The sequence below is a fragment of the Spermophilus citellus genome, assembly GCF_964194105.1.
Source record: "Spermophilus citellus genome assembly, chromosome: 16".
Taxonomy (NCBI): domain Eukaryota; kingdom Metazoa; phylum Chordata; class Mammalia; order Rodentia; family Sciuridae; genus Spermophilus; species Spermophilus citellus.
The window spans coordinates 43307079-43324405 of record NC_138196.1 but is presented as its reverse complement, the minus strand read 5'-3'; positions in this window follow the sequence as shown (position 1 = coordinate 43324405).

Genomic DNA, 17327 nt, shown 5'->3' with positions numbered 1-17327 from the left:
AATTTGGTCTACTCTCTGTGATAGCTAATTTTAGGTGTTAGCTTGACTGGTCTAAAGGATGTCCAGATAGCTATTAAAACATTATTACTGTCTAAGTTTGAGTATATTTCCAGATTATTTAACATTTGAATCTGTAGACTGAGTAAAGAAGTCTGCCTTCACCAATATGTGCAGGCATCATCTATTCCACTGAGGGCCCAAATAGAACAAAAAGACAGAGGAATGGAGAATTCACTCTCTCTTTTGAAATTGGAAAATCCAATATCCATCCCCTGCCCTTGGACCTCAAAATGCCAGATTCCTTGACCTCTGGACTCCGGGTCTTACACCAATGACTCTCCCAGATCCTCAGGCCTTTGGCCTTAAACTGAGTATTATACCATTGGTTCCCTCCAAGGTACTCCAGTTTACATATGGCAGATGATGGGTTTTTTTAGCCTTCATAGTAACATGAGCCAATTCCCATAATAAATCCCCTATTATATATCAATATATCTATACTTACTTGTCCTATGTGTCTGGAAAACTTTAATATGTGCTTTATCTCCTCTTTCACATTAACTACCAATGTTCAAGATTTTATTGGAGGTTTATTGTTTTGCTTAGATTAAGTGTAATAGGAAACAGAATTTCCTATGTGCCATTAACATGGACATAAATGAGAAATAGATCTTTGTTCTTTGATGACCTTGAATTGATAAAGTCGCTATATTAATAATGTTCTGTTAAAGATGACCCATAATAACCATAGGTAAATGAAGTTAGAGGTTATTGCACTCATTGCAACAAGAGAAACCACACACACACACACAGAGAAATGAAGAAATATGGAGGTTTCAAAACAAAGGTTTAGGAGAGTTGTGTTTAAAGATTTATGCTCAGGTAATTTCAGAAAGATTTCAAGTAAGCACTCCGGTTTCACTCTGAATTGGGCATTTTCAGTAAACAGGAACCAGTTTATGATTTGCTATCTCAATAGTTTTTATTGAGGAGGCAGGAAGAGCAGATTGGAGCTCTAATTGATGAACAAGCAGCAATTACATATGCTAGCCCTAAAAAGGAAATGTTTGGACATGACTACAGTTTGCAAAGAGTTCTTATTTTTGTCTGTATTCAGACATAATTATGGGGTGGTCTTGTTTTTGCCTCGCTTTATCATGATTAGAATAACCTTGCGTCCTATAAAATTGTTTATGTGCAGTAAGAGAACATCACATTTTAGCAGTTCGGAGTCCAGCTAGTTCCCCATGAGGAGCAGTCATGAGCTATTTTTAATTTTTGTTTTCATTTCCAGTTCCTCTTTCTGTTTGAGACCAAGGTCAGAAGATAGGACTTCAATCCAAGACATCCACATTTTTACCATTGACGAACTTTTGTTGAGCAGGAGGATGCATGCACAACACATCTGTTGTCATCCTATACTTTGTCCCTCCTGTCCCTATGTTGTAGGATAAGTTGTCTAATCATCAGATGTGACAATGACTGTGTAATGTATTTAATGCGACCTATATAATCTAACTTGACCTTAAATGCAGAAATAAAGTGATCATTAGGCCTTGGAAAAGCCTTCAAGGTGAGAGAACTTGATTATTTAGCTAGAAAATGAAAACATGCCTGGGAGTTCAGTTGAGTTTCTTCTAGAGGTGATTTTTTTTCCTTTGGACCTGGTTATGAACTCTCTGTTTGTCCCATTGTAATTAAACAGAGAAATTGTTTTCTAAAGCACAACACTGTTATTCCCTTCTGCTAAGTTGAGAAGCAATCGAGGGTTATGGGATGTCCATGAAAACATCATCCAATAAATTTACACTGTGTTTGGGGAGTTCTGGAGAAGAAATACACTGTAAAGCTATACTTCCATTTGGGGAAGGGGAATGAAGGTGAACTATGCTTGTTTTCTCAATAAGAGTAAATAACTCATGATCAAAGAAAAGAGATTCCTTGAGTGAAGCTAGACAATGCCTGGAAACCATACTGGAGTGTCTCTACAACAAACTGAAAAGTATATATCCTTAACATAATATGTGGGTTCCCATTCCTTGGGACTATGCCTTGTTCGTAGGCTGGTATTGACCTCAGCAGAAGCAATTTTACATGTGGGATTAAGATCCAATGTTTGCAAGATTAATACTTGCTACTAATTGTATGAGGTGAGCTTAAGTACCAGAAGGAACTTAAAGAAGGAAGTCAACCTTCTGAAATATTTGAAGAACATCTATTCTACTCTGTTCAAATAGTTGGTGAATAACATACATAGCCCTTAATTAAATTCAGAGCAGTAGCTATGGTCTGGGAAAATACAAGTGAGTTTAAATTTTTCTTAAGCAGCAAAAGAAGGCTATATCTAAAGTAACAGGAGGCAGATCAGAAAGAACATAGAAAACTTCTCATTGGTTATTAGTTTGTCAGAGTACAATAATAGGCAAGATTCATAGGAGAACAAAGGGAAACAAAAATAGCATCAGGCAATTTGACAGTTAATTACATTTGCTGTGTTCGACATCGTCAGTCACCAGCATCATGTGAGGATGGGGGGTGGAAGTTTTCTACCTCTGAGGTCTCTGGAAGATTCCTAACAATTCTTAGTTTAAAGGAAGAATATAGTTAATATCCAATTGGCCTGTCCACTAATTTTTTGTTTTGGGGTTTTTTTAGATCAGGAAATACACAAGTAGATGGCAAATGGTTAATTGGCATAACATGGAAAAAGATCTAAAAATCTTATGAACCATATGAAGGGTGACAAAGATTTCTCCTCGACCAAATTCTAGCCAACTAGACCTCAATGTTGGTCTACAGACATTATACACTCTTGGACAGAAGGTATATGAAAAACTGTTCAACATCACTAATCATCAGGAAAACGCACAGCAAAACCATAATGAGATGGAGATATTGATCCCTCACTCTCTTAAGAATGGCTATTTTCAAAAGGACTAAAGATAACAACTGCTAGCAGGATATGGAGAAAAATGAACTCCTGTGAATGACTGGTGGGAATGTAAACTAGTGCAGCCATTATTGAAAATAATATAGAGATTCCTCAAAATATTAAAAATAGAACTACCATATGAACCAGCAATCCCACTACTAGGTATATGTCTAAAGGAAATGAAACCAGCAGGTGTTATGATTTAGATGTGGTGTCCTCGAATGCTCACATGTGAGACAATGCAAGAAGGTTTGGAGGAGAAATGATTGGGTTATAGCCTTAACCTAATTAGTGAGTTAATCCTGATGGGATTGACTGAAGTGGTAGGGTGTGGCTGGAAGAGATGGAAATTGGGGTGTGGCTTTGGGGTATATATTTTTATCTGGCTTTTATCTCTCTCTCTCTCTCTCTCTCTCTCTCTCTCTCTCTCTCTCTCACACACACACACACACACACACACACACGCACACATACTCCTGGTCATGTGATATGAGATGCTTCCCTCCACCACCCTCCCCTGCCATAACCTCAAGCCTCAAGGAATGGAGTTGGCTTTCTATGGACACCTCTGAACCTGTGAGCCCTCAAATAAAATTTACCTCCTCTACAATAATGCTGGTTGGCTCCTTGACTCACAGAAACAAAAGAGCTGACTAAAACAGCATGTCAAAGAGACATCTGTATTCTCATGATTATTGTAACACTATTCACGGTAGCCAAGATATGGAAACAATCCGAGTGTCCATTGTACTAAGAAAATGCAGTGTACATACACAATACATTACTAGGTAAGTCTAAAAACAATGACATCCTATCTTTGTGCATGCTGGATGGGACTGAAGATCATTATGTTAAGTAAAATAAGCCAGGTAAACAAAAAACAAATACTGCTGCCTGATCTTATGTGGAATCTAAAACAGTAGATCTAGAGTAGAATGGTGGTTACAAGGAGCTTGGAAGAATAGGGAAGAAGAGAGCCTGGAAAGAGATCGATTGATGGGCATTCAGAGTATAGTGACTATAGACAATGATAAAATTGCGTATTTCAAAAAGTTAGATGAAAGGAGTTTGGAAGTTTTCACTATAAAAGTAATAATAAATGAGGAGAGAGATATACTTAGCCTGACTTAAACATTAAATACAATGCATTTTGAAACATCACATGGTAACTCATAAATATTTATGACTTTATTGTTCTTATTGGTTAAAAACAAATTTAATTTTAAAAAATGATATGAGAAATAGATGTTGAATACATAAGGCTTCTAGCATGAAATAACTACCGTGGTACTTCAAATGATCATCAAAAGTCATAAACTTATCAAAAACAGGGTAAATTTATAGTGCAGTATGCAATTATTTTTGGACATGATCCACTAGTCAAATAAAAAAAGTAATCTAAAAGAGAAACATATGATAAACAAATTATTCTGTGGCTATTAATTAGACAACCCAGGTAACAAAGTTTCTCCTGCCTCTTCCTCTCTGGACCAATTAGCACACAGGCATCAGGCAGAGGTCAAGTACAACAACACTGGCAGAAACACAGACCCGCTTTTTCTCAGACACATTTCTGCAGCATATGATCAAAGATGCCAAATAATTCACTTCCTTCTCTGCAAAGGAGATGACATTTTTCTTTCACACTGATGAAATATTTGTTAATATTTTATATTGTTTGGCACATCAAAAACTAAAACCATGGCAGCTCAATGCAGATGATTTCATCCGCTTCCCTCCCCTCTCAATAAAAGACTTAATCAACCACCAAAAGGATTGTAACTGAATCTTCTTTCTGTCCATTTGAGATGTATTTGAATCTCTTACAAATCAGAAGTGTTTTTTCTCAATGACAGTAAAGTTATTTCTTTGACCACGAAGCAGGATAAGGCATCTGTCTCTCAACCTCATCCAAGGAGAGAAATCTAACTCCCATTATTCCTGTGGAATACACTCCCTTGAAATAACTGCACTAACATTGACCCTACTCTAACTTTTTTCATTGCACTGACACTGAGCTTCACTCACCACCCTGTCTGCTCCCTCATTACCTCATTCCCCTTTAAAACACCTAGTCACCCCTGTACAAATCAAAGTGAAGTTCTGTTCACACTGGATCTGCCTCTATTTCGTAATAATATATTGCTGATTAAAAATGTACCCTCACCACATTAACTAGTGTCCAGATTTTTTTTTCTCTGACAGGGAATAATACAATCCATTTCAACAAGGACTCATGGATCCCTGACAAATCAATTGTCCCATCCTAACTAAAAAGAAAAGGTAAAAAAAGGAATGAATGTTCCATTCTGTCACTTTCTGGTAGTACCTCACATATTGTGGTTGCCTGTTTTTTAGTATTTTCCAATCTAATGGAAGTAATATGCATTTAATAATAGTTTTATTTCAAATTTCTTTTTTTATTACTGATATTACTATAATTTGTATTTTTATTTTATAAAACTCCCATTTCTTTATTTTTCCCATTTTATATTAGTTTGTTTTTCATACCATTTCAAATTTTTTTCTTATGTGTATTCATAAATAAATTTTCTTCACCATATACATAGTACATAGCTTTTAAAATACTTTTTAATAGTATTATTAGGTAAACAGATGGTGTTAGTTTTAACAGTCAAACTCATCAATCATTTGTTTTTGATTTATGCTTTGTGTTTTGCTAAAGAAGTCCTCTCCTAACTTGGATAAAATATATGTAAATACAGGTAACTCTATATATGTGTGATTGTGTTTGTGTTCCGTCTTAGCCTGTGGCTAGGACGAAAGGTAGGGTCTGCCATTAAAATGTCTGCTAATACTCTAAATTAATTAGTATCTCAACCAATAAATACTTTAAGTTGGACAAGATAGATGGATGATTTAGGGGAAAAAATATAAGACCATGAATCTTCCACAAAAGACTTATAAACTTGGATCATTCATTAATACTTCTACAAAAATAAAACTAATAACTTTCAAGTAGGGAAATAATGGAATAAATAATCATTTTTACTTCATCTGACAAAAGGAGGTATCAGAATTATTTGAGTTGCCATCATACAAAACCCAACTCAAACGTTTCCAAAGAATGACTTAATATCAGTATCCTACCTTCCTTCAATGTTCAGCATAAGTCAACAATGTAATAAAAGAAGCATTTGTTTCATTTTCCTGTGTCTCTCTTCTGCCTGCCAAGTGATACCCACCCTCCCTCCCTCCCTCCCTCCCTTCCTTCCTTCCTTCCTTCCTTCCTTCCTTCCTTCCTTTTGTACCAGGGATTGAATTCAGTATCTGAGCCACATTCCCAGCCCCATTTTTTATTTTATTTAAAGACAGGGTCTAACTGAGTTCCTGAGCACCTCGCAGTTGCTGAGGCTGGCTTTGAACCTGTGATCCTCCTGCCTCAGCCTCCCTAGCTGCTAGGATTACAAGCATGTGCCACTGTGCCTAGCAATATTTAAAAACAACAACAAAAAAAACTTACTCCATGATCTTCAAGTGGAAAATTCTTTCTCCCAAAATTATTATGTGAATTCAACAAAATTGCAGTCAGAATCAAAATAAGGGGCATATGAATGTGTGTGTGCACACATGTTTGTGTGTGTGTATACTTTAATGACCTAATTCTAAAAGTTATGTTAAATGCACAGTCTCTGATTAAATATTAAATATTCCTATTATTAGTACCACCCTACTCTCAGCTGTTTCCACTAAGGAAACATTAAAGATTTTGGAGATATTTCTTATATTCCAGATATTTTATATTTTCTTTAGTACATTATATAAAATATGTATGGAAAAAAAGAAAAGGGGAGAAAGAAAGAATCAGTTTTAATATTTTAAATACTATAGAAAGATTTTTTTCCAGTTTATCTATGAATATTTTCTCTATGATATCTAAGAATGTAAATTTACATGAAATGTTCCAAGCAGACTAGATAACAATTATGATTGGATTTCTAGGACTATTCCTAAAGAAAATATCAAGAATTTTTGTATTTGAAAAATGTTTCATGAGGTTGGGGTTGTAGCTCAGTGATAATGCACTTGCCTAGCATGTGTGAGACACAGGGTTCGAGTCTCAGCACGGCAAGTAAACAGATAAATAAAATAAAGGTCTGTCAACAACTAAAACCATGTTTAAAAAAAATAAATAATATTTCAGAATAGTTCAAAACATTTGTCATTCTAGCTCAGTCTTCTTTTGACAGTGATCTGCTTTAGTGCATCTCATGGGTCTCTATGTCTCTAACCCAGTGACAATGGTTCTAGTATCATAAGGGTGAGCATATGTCACAGACATGTCTACCAACAACATGTAAGTCTGCAGTATTCATGAAACAGTACATTCTATCTATTTCTTTAAACAGCAGAGGCCCAATAATTCGAAATGAAATTGGCAGCTAACGCAGGAGTGTGAAATCAGTGTTGGCATCAACAGAAGAGGTTTTCATATTGCTTCTTAGTCACACTCCCAGTTTTTCCTCTCACTCCCCGGGTGTAAAATATTCTTTTCTTTTTTCTCCTTAACAGGTGTTACAAAGAGTCAATTTTCATGCTATGCTCTTTGTTGAATTTTTGAAAAATGTTTAACCTTAACAGAGATTTTGAAAAAAGGCTTCTCCGTGGGAACTAAATGTTATTTTATATCAGCCACATTAAGATTCTTATGGTTATTTTACATTTTGTGCAATCTGTAGAGGTCTCAAGCATCAAAAATTGAAAGGGCATGCATTATAACAAAGTCACTGGTTAAGTTGCCATTTTTATGACATTTGAATTCTTCAACAGTATTGAAAATAACTTAGTACACCTTGCCATCAACACAGGGTGCTGTGTTCAAAGAAGAGTTTAATCAAACTGACTAGAACAGCTCAGCTATCCTTCATGCATTTATTCTGTTGTGTGAGAAATATTGACCTTGAAGGGTAAGGAAAATTTCTTGGAAGAATATACGTATCAGATTAAATGAGTATTTGAACAAGTAGGTATATTCGTAAATTAAAAGCTCATTCAGGTCTGCCAGAACCTTAAGGAGAGAAAGAAATAACTTAAGAAGGAGGTGAGGGACAGAAACATGGATAGATTTTTAGTCTTTTAATCTCTAATGAGTGAGCAACCAAGAACACTAAAATTTCAGCCAAGGGGAATTAGATCCCCTAAAATCTGAGATAATACATATAAAGGAATCAGGCAAAAAGTCTCAAAAGTTCTGCACCCACCAAATGGAAAATTCAAATGATTCTGTAAATTGTTAACTTAAGCCTGTGTGCTTGAGGGAATCTGGGATTCTCCAGATCTGTGGATTCTCCCTCTCATCCCTTGGTTAAAATCATCATGGGCTATAACTCATGTAAGTACATGACATGTTTTGACCAGGCTCAAGTTCTCCACAGAAAGAATCATAGATGGAGCAACTCAATACATCCTCCTGGGATGACCTGTGAAAGTCACTATGGAGTTGGAACATTTTGAGCAGGCTTCCATTTAAACTTTTATTTGAATTTCAACCAACATCCAAGAAACTGGGAAATTCAACAAGGATTTGTGTATTTCACTCATTTATTTATTAATTCATTTAAAAAAATCCTCTATGTGACTAAAAGAGTAGTGAATCTAATTACTAATCATACCAAATATTTAAGTTTTAATGTTTTTTGTATATCTATTATATTTAGTGACAAAAAATAGGAAAAATATCCAGTGAAATCAGGAAATAATGTAATGATAATCACAAAAAAATTAACTAGGTAAATTAAAATAAAAACCTGAAAGCTTTTTATTTTAAATTTTTTTCTAATTTTTATTTTAATTCATTTTAAAAATAAACAGAAAATACAAAATATTAAGGAAAAACATTTTAAAGGTTTATATATATACATATAAAAAGATATATATACATATAAAAAGATATATATATATATATATATGTAAAAGAATTCTCACATCTATTTTATAAGCAACAGATATAAGAGAATAAAATGTGTTTTAAGTTGACAAGAATTTTTAGCTCAGATAGTTCAATTTACTAGGTGATTACTTATCTTTAGGCTTTATCTTAAGTGCTTAAATCTTATTGATAAGAATAAAATCCTGCAATAATTATTTCGGGAAAATATTTAAAAAAATAGTTTGTGTGTCCTTATTCTTCACTTACAGCACATAACAAGCAAAATAGTCCATAGCAACATATACCGACATTTGAGAGGGAAAATATTGTTATTCAAAAGTAGTACACATAATAGAAAAGTATATAACAAACGTGAAGAAGTCCATATAAAATTTACACCAGGATAAATTCATAACCCACTGTGGGTCTAATCACTTTTTAGTAATGTCACAGCTACATCCATGTATCAACTCATCATTCTCCTTCTCCTGGTTTATTTCACCAGCTTCCTAACTGCCCTCTCTACTTGTATCTTTATATTCATAGGAACTATCCTTAAAATGTATTCAGAATGACATCGTTAAAATTTCATTTAAGGGGAGTTTCAAGATGGCGGTCCAGAGGGAGGCAGCATTCTGTGTTGCTCTATGATCTAGATCTCACCTACTTGGAGTACTGCATCTCTGAGAGCGTTAGAGGATCACTATATAGCTGCTCTCTGCAGAAATCACCAGCGCTGTGACCCAGCACAGGGCTCCGGGTCTCAGTGTTCGAGCAAGACCCAAGTCCCAAGTTCCAGTTCATGCAAGACATGGTGAGCGCCTTAGCAGAATCACCTATCAACACATCTGCAGACCACCGAGACTTCACTGCACTCCCATGCAGGTCACTCAGCTGCTACTTACTCACAGCACAACACCATTGCCCAGCTTCCCCAACCTCACCAGACACTCCAGTGCTGAAAGCAGACCACCGCCATCTTGGCTCAACATTCTCACCATATTATGTGGAGGCAGTTCCCAGATCGGATCTCCAGGGGCCAGTGGATTATCACAGAAGTCACCAGTGCTGCGAACACCCAAGCAGAAATCAGAGCCTCCGGACTCGAGTAAGTCTCCGGACTCCAGACCCAAAGCCTGCAGTTCTAACCCACGCACTGCTCTCAAGCAGCTTAGCAGAAACACCTATCAGCACCTCTGCAGAACTCCAGACTGTGCTCTGCTCCCACACAAGTCACTCGGGTGCTACCTACCCATAGCACAAGGCCATCGCCCAGCTCCCCCCATATCACCAGACACCCCAGGGCTGGAAGCAGACCGATTCCATCTTGGAAAATCTTCCTCGCCATTTTGTGGTGGGCATGGCTATCAGATCAGATCGCATTTTAAGCAGGTACCTGATTTCCAATTTTTTCCCTCTCCTCAACAGTTTTAACCCAGCACAGTGGCCACCCAACACAAGAACAGCTCACAGTTGGACAGAAGTGCAGTGCCAAAGGGCGCCACCCACCTGGTGTGATCCTGAGGGTGAGAGGTCCTGCAATTGGGACCTAATAAACAAGAGAGGTGTTGGGGACTAAAGTCTGGAGCATAACAGAGAGATCAGGATTTGGGAAATCTTCAGGCAAGAAAGGGAGACAATACCAGGGGTTCAAGTCAGACAAGTGGTGACAAAAAAAAAAAGACCCATGAGGGGCTATTTCCCTGCTGGGACTGGTGGGTGGCACTACTCACTTCCAGATGCTCCACACCAGGTCCAGTCTTGACACCATAGTTACCTACCCATCCTGAGGACAGAGAGCCCTACTGGACAAGACAACCCCACCTACTGGAAGAGAAAGAAAGGGATCTCTAAGAGTATTTCTTTCTCTTCTTTTTTTCTCTTCTACCCTTCTATCCTCTGGCCCTCACATCCCCAACATATATAAAACCAAGAACTTTGCATGAAATAGGACTTTGAGGACTGAGTCATCTGAATAATATAATATAGAGGAATTGCATAAGCCCTTTTTTTCTTTTTTTTTTCTATTTTTTCTGCTTTCTTTTTCTTCTCTCTTTTTTCTTTCTTTCCCTTTTTTACTCTTTCTTCTTTCACCCTACAAATTATACTATTTTAACATTCTGTATTTTTCTAAAAAACTTATGTATGTTTGTTTTATGTACTCTACTGTCTTCCCACATAATTGTCTATCCCAAATTACCTGCTATGTATTCTCTTATTACTAACCAACTTCACTAGATTTCTCCTTCACATTTACTAAGATATATTAACTATATACCCTCATATCTTCTCCCCTCAACATATTGTCCTATGCCTTGACCCCCAGTTCAATGTTCACCACCAGAAACTATTTTCCTTTTTATGAACTACTGATTATATTTTAAATAATAATTGAATCCAACATTTCTGGACATTGAGACTAAACTGTAATGTCTTAATAACAATAATTTGTTCAGATTGTTGATATTGGGATCTGATTACATTGTCCTTTCCCTTAAATGAGAGATCTTGGAACCCTACAAGAGCGCTACAGATCTATAGGGTAAAAACAATAACACACCAGAACCACAGAGTCGGATAGGAAGACACAAAAGCAACATGAAAAGACAAGGGAAGAAAATACCACAAACAAATCAAGACAAGAAATCATTAGAAGAATTGACACCACAGCAGAAAAAAAATGACAGATAAAGATTTCAGGATATACATGGTTAAAATGTTTTGGGATCTCAAAGAAGACATAAGAGAACAAATACAGGCAGTGAACAAATACAGGCATTACTTTGACAATGACCTACATGAACAAATCCAAGAAGCAAAAGATCACCTCAACAGGGAGATACAGGTTATACAAAAAATACAAACAGAAATCCTTGAAATGAAAGAAATAATAAACCAAATTAATAACTCAAATGAAAGCATCACCAACAGAGTAGACCACTTAGAAGACAGGACATCATACAATGAAGATCAAATAAATCATCTTGAAAAGAACATAAACCACACAGCAAAAATGATAAGAAACCATGAGCAGAACATTCAAGAAATATGGGATAGCATAAAAAGACCAAACTTAAGAGTTATTGGAATAGAGGAAGGCATAGAGGTCCAAACCAAAGGAATGAACAATCTATTAAATTAAATACTATCAGAAAACTTTCCAAACATAAAGAAGGAATTGGAAATCCAAATTCAAGAAGTCTACAGGACGTCAAATGTACAAAATCACAAAAGACTCACACAAAGACACATTATAATGAACATGCCCAACATACAGAATAAGGAGAGAATTTTAAAAACCACAAGATAAAGGAATCAGATTACATATAGGGGTAAACCAATTAGGATAATGGCAGATTTTTCTACATAGACCCTGAAAACTAGAAGATCCTGGAACAACATATATCAAGCTCTGAAAGATAATGGGTGCCAACCAAGAATCTTGTATCTAGCAAAATTAAGCTTTAGATTTGAAGATGAAATAAACAAAAATTTAGATTTGAAGATTAAATAGGCAAAAGTTAAAGAATTTATAGTTAGAAAACCAGCACTAGAAAACATCCTTGGTAAAATATTTCATGAAGAGGAATGGAAAAACAGCAATGGAAATCAGCAGAGGGAGATAGTACACTAAAGGAAAAACTATTCAAAAAGGAAAAACCAATTCCAGTAAAATAACAAAAATAAACAAATATGGCTGGAAATACAAACCATGCCTCAATAGTACCCCTAAATGTTAATGGCTTAAACTCACCAATCAAAAGACATAGTCTAGCAGATTAGATTTTAAAAAGACCCAACAATATGCTGTCTTCAGGAGACTCATCTGATAGGTAAAGACATACACAGACTAAAGGTGAAAGGTTGGGAAAAATCATACCACTCACCTGGACTGCAGAAGCAAGCAGGGGTATCCATACTAATATCAAATAAAGTAGACTTTAAGTCAAGGTTAATCAAAAAGGATAAAGATGGACATTATATACTGCTCAAGGGAACCATATACCAATAAGACATAACAATCATAAATATATATGCCCCAAACAATGGTGCAGCTATGTTCATCAAACAAACTCTTCTCCAGTTCAAGAGTCAAATTGACCACAACCCAATAATTTTGGGTGACTTTAATACACCTCTCTCACACTGGATAGATCTTCCAAACAAAAGTTGAATAAAGACACTACAGAATTCAATAACACAATCAATAACTTAGACTTAACTGACATATACAGATTATTTCAACCTGCATCAAGCGATACACTTTCATCTCAGTAGCACATGGATCCTTCTCTAAAATAGACCATATACTATGCCACAAAGGAACTCTTAGCAAATACAAAAAAGTAAAGATACTACCATGCATTTTATCAGATCATAATGGAATGAAATTGGTAATCAACAACAAAATAAAAATAAAAATTTCTTCATCATATGGAGACTAAACAATATGTTACTAAATAAACAGTGGGTCACAGAAGACATCAAGGAGGAGATTTAAAAATTCCTAGAGGTAAATGAGAACATAGACACAACATATGGAAATCTCTGGGACACTACGAAAGCAGTACTAAGAGGAAAATTAATGGGGTTAATTCCTTAAAAGAAGAAAAAGTCAACAAATAAATGACCTCACACTACATCTCAAAGCCCTAAAAAAGGAAGAACAAAACAACAGAAAAACAAGTAGGAGGCAAGAAGTAATTAAAATTAGAGCAGAAATTAATGAAATAGAAACAAAAGAAACAATTGAAAAAAATAACAAAACAAAAAGTTGGTTCTTTGAAAAAATAAATAAAATTTAAAGACCCTTAGCTACACTAACAAAGACAAGAATAGAGAGAACTCAAATTACCAGCATATATGATGAAAAGGTAATATCACAACAGATACTACAGAAATAGAAAGGATAATTAGAAATTATTTTGAAACCTTATACTCCAATAAAATAGAAGACATTGAAGGCATTGACAAATTTCTTAAGTCATACTCTTTGCCCAGATTGAGTCAGGAAGATATACACAATTTAAGCAGACCAATATCAAGTGAGGAAATAGAAGAAGCCATCAAAATCTTACCAAGGAAAAAAAAAAAAAAGCCCAGGACCAGAGAGATACACAGACAAGTTCTACAAGACCTTTAAAGAAGAACTAATACCTATACTCTTCAATTTATTTCAGGAAATAGAAAAAGAGTAGTAATTCCAAACTCATTCTCTGAGGCCAATATTGCCCTGATCCCAAAACCAGGCAAAGACACATCAAAGAAACATAACTTCAGATCAATATCTCTAATGAACAAAGATGCAAAAAATTCTCAGTACAATTCTGGCAACTCGAATACAAAAACATATCAAAAAGACTGTGCACCAGGATCAAGTGGGATTCATCCCAGGGATTCAAGGATGGTTCAACATATGGAAATCAATAAATGTAATTCATCACATCAATAGACTTAAACATAAGAATTATATGATCATATCAATAGACGCAGAAAAAGAATTTGACAAAATACAGCACCCCTTTATTTTCAAAATACTAGAAAAACTAGAGATAACAGGATTGTATCTTAACATCATAAAGGCTCTCTATGCTAAGCCTCAGACCAACATCATTCTACTGAGAAAAATTGAAGGCATTCCCTCTAAAAACTGGAACAAGACAAGGATGCCCTCTTTCACCACTTCTTTTTAACATAGTTCTTGAAACATTGGCCAGAGCAATTAGACAGATGAAAGAAATCAAAGGGATATGTATAGGAAAAGAAGATCTTAAATTAGCACTATTTGCTGACAATATGATTCTATAAGGAGAAGACCCAAAAAGCTTCACCAGAAAACATCTAAAACTAGTAAATAAATTCAGCACTGTAGCAGGATATAAAATCAACACCCATAAATCAAAGGCATTTCTGTATATCTGTGACAAAGCCTCTGAGAAGGAAATGAGGAAAACTATCCCATTCACAATAACCTCAAAAACATAAGATACTTGGGAATCAACAAACAAAGTGAAAGATATATACAATGAAAACTACAGAACCCTAAAGAGAGTAATCAAGAAGACCTTAGAAGATGGAAAGATCTACCTTGCTGTTGGATGGGCAGAATTAATATTATCAAAATGACCATACTACCAAAAGCATTATACAGATTTGATGCAATTCCAATCAAAATCCCAAAGGCAATCCTCATAGAAATAGAAAAAGCAGTCATGAAATTCATCTGGAAAAATAAGAGATCCAGAATAGTTAAAGCAATCCTTAGCAGGAAGAGTGAAGCAGGTGACATCACTATACCAGTCCTTAAACTATACTACAAAGCAATAGTAACAAACACATGGTATTGGCACCAAAACAGACGGGTAGACAAATGTGGTACAGAATAGAGGACACAGAAATTAACCCACAAAATTACAATTATATTATATTAGACAAAGGTGCCAAAAACATGCACTGGAGAAAAGAAATCATCTCCAACAAATGGTGCTGGGAAAACTGGAAATCCATATGCAACAAAATGAAATTAAACCCCTATCTCTCACCGTGCACAAAACTCAACTCAAAGTGGATCAAGGACCTAGGAATTAAACCAGAGACTCTGTGTCTAATAGAAGAAAAAGTAGGCCCTAATCTTCATCATGTGGGACTAGGCCCCAATTTCCTTAATAAGACTCCTATAGTGCAAGAATTAAAACCAAGAATCAATAAATGGGATGAAATCAAACTAACAAGTTTCTTCTTGGCAAAAGAAACAAGCTGTGAGGTGAACAGAGAGCCTACATACATACTGGGAGCAAATATTTACCCCTCCCACATCAGATAGAGCACTAATCTCTATAATATATAAAGAACTCAAAAAGCTAAGCACTGAAAAAAAAATAACCCAATCAACAAATGGGCTAAGGACCTGAACAGACACTTATCAGAAGAGGATATACAATCAATCAACAAATATATGGAGCTGGGATGTGGCTCAAGCAGTAGCGCACTCACCTGGCATGCGTGCGGCCCGGGGTTCAATCCTCAGCACCACATACAAACAAAGATGTTGTGTCCGCCGAAAACTAAAAACTAAAATATTAAAAATTCTCTCTCTCTCTCACTCTCTTTAATATATATATATATGTGTGTGTGTGTGTGTGTGTGTGTGTGTGTGTGTGAAAATGCTCATCATGTCTAGCAATCAGAGAAATTCAAATTAAAACTACTCTAAGGTATCATCTTACTCCAGTCAGAATGGCAGCTATTATGAAGTCAAACAACAATAAGTGTTGGTGAGGATGTGGGGGAAAATTTGTTGGTGGGACTGCAAATTGGTTCAGCCAATATGGAAAGCAGAATGGAGATTCCTTGGAAATCTGGGAATGGAACAACCATTTGACCCAGATATCCCTCTTTGGGTATAAGACTATACTCAAAGGACTTAAAAACAGCATACTACAGGGACACAGCCACATCAATGTTTATAGCAGTTCACAATAGCTAAACTGTGAATCCAAACTAGATGACCTTCAGTGGATGAATGGATAAAAAAAATGTGGCATATATAAACAACAGAATTTTACTCAGCAATAAGAAAGAATAAAATCATGGCATTTGCACGTAAATGGATGGCGTTGGAGAAGATAATGCTAAGTGAAGTTAGCCAATCCCAAAAAAACAAATGCCAAATGTTTACTCTAATATAAGGAGGCTGACTCATAATGGGTTAGGGAGGGGTATGGGAGGATTGGATGAATTCTAGATAGGGAAGAGGGGAGGGAGGGAAAGGGAGGAGGGATGGGATTAGCAAGGATGGTGGAATGTGATGGACATCATTATCCAAAGTACACATAGGAAGACAAGAATTTGGTGTCAACCTATTTTATATACAAACAGAGACATGAAAAATTGTGGTATATATGTGTAATAAGAACTGTAATGCAAAAAAAACCAAGTACATGTATAAAGACATGAATTGGTGTGAACATACTTTATACAAAGATATGAAACATTGTGCTCTATAAGTGTATTAAGAATTGTAATACATTCCACTGTCATGTATTTAAAAAAATAAAATCAATTAAATTTTTTTCAGTTAAAAAATATTACTTTGTTCAAAAATCTTATCATAATACCTAATCTCACTCAGTATAAACTTCACTCTTCTCAGGCAACTCCACTTTTAGGATCTGTCCACTTACCTCATCTGCTCTCAACCTCCTCCCCACTCTTTCTGTGTAGACAGTGCACCAGGGACTGCCTATAAACCACACACTTGCTTTTCCCTCTGTGTGAAACATTCTGCTCCCAAATATTTAAGTGGCTAAGTCCCTTATGTCATCTTAGTCACTATCCTGTCACCATGTCATTGTTAACATAACTAATTCCAAACTTTTCATCCACCCTCCAATTTATTTATTCATTTTTTCCATATACATTTCCTTTTAATATAATAGATAATTCATTTTCAGTCTTCTGCCTTTACAAGAAAGTTATGTATGATTGGAACTGGGACTTTGGGAT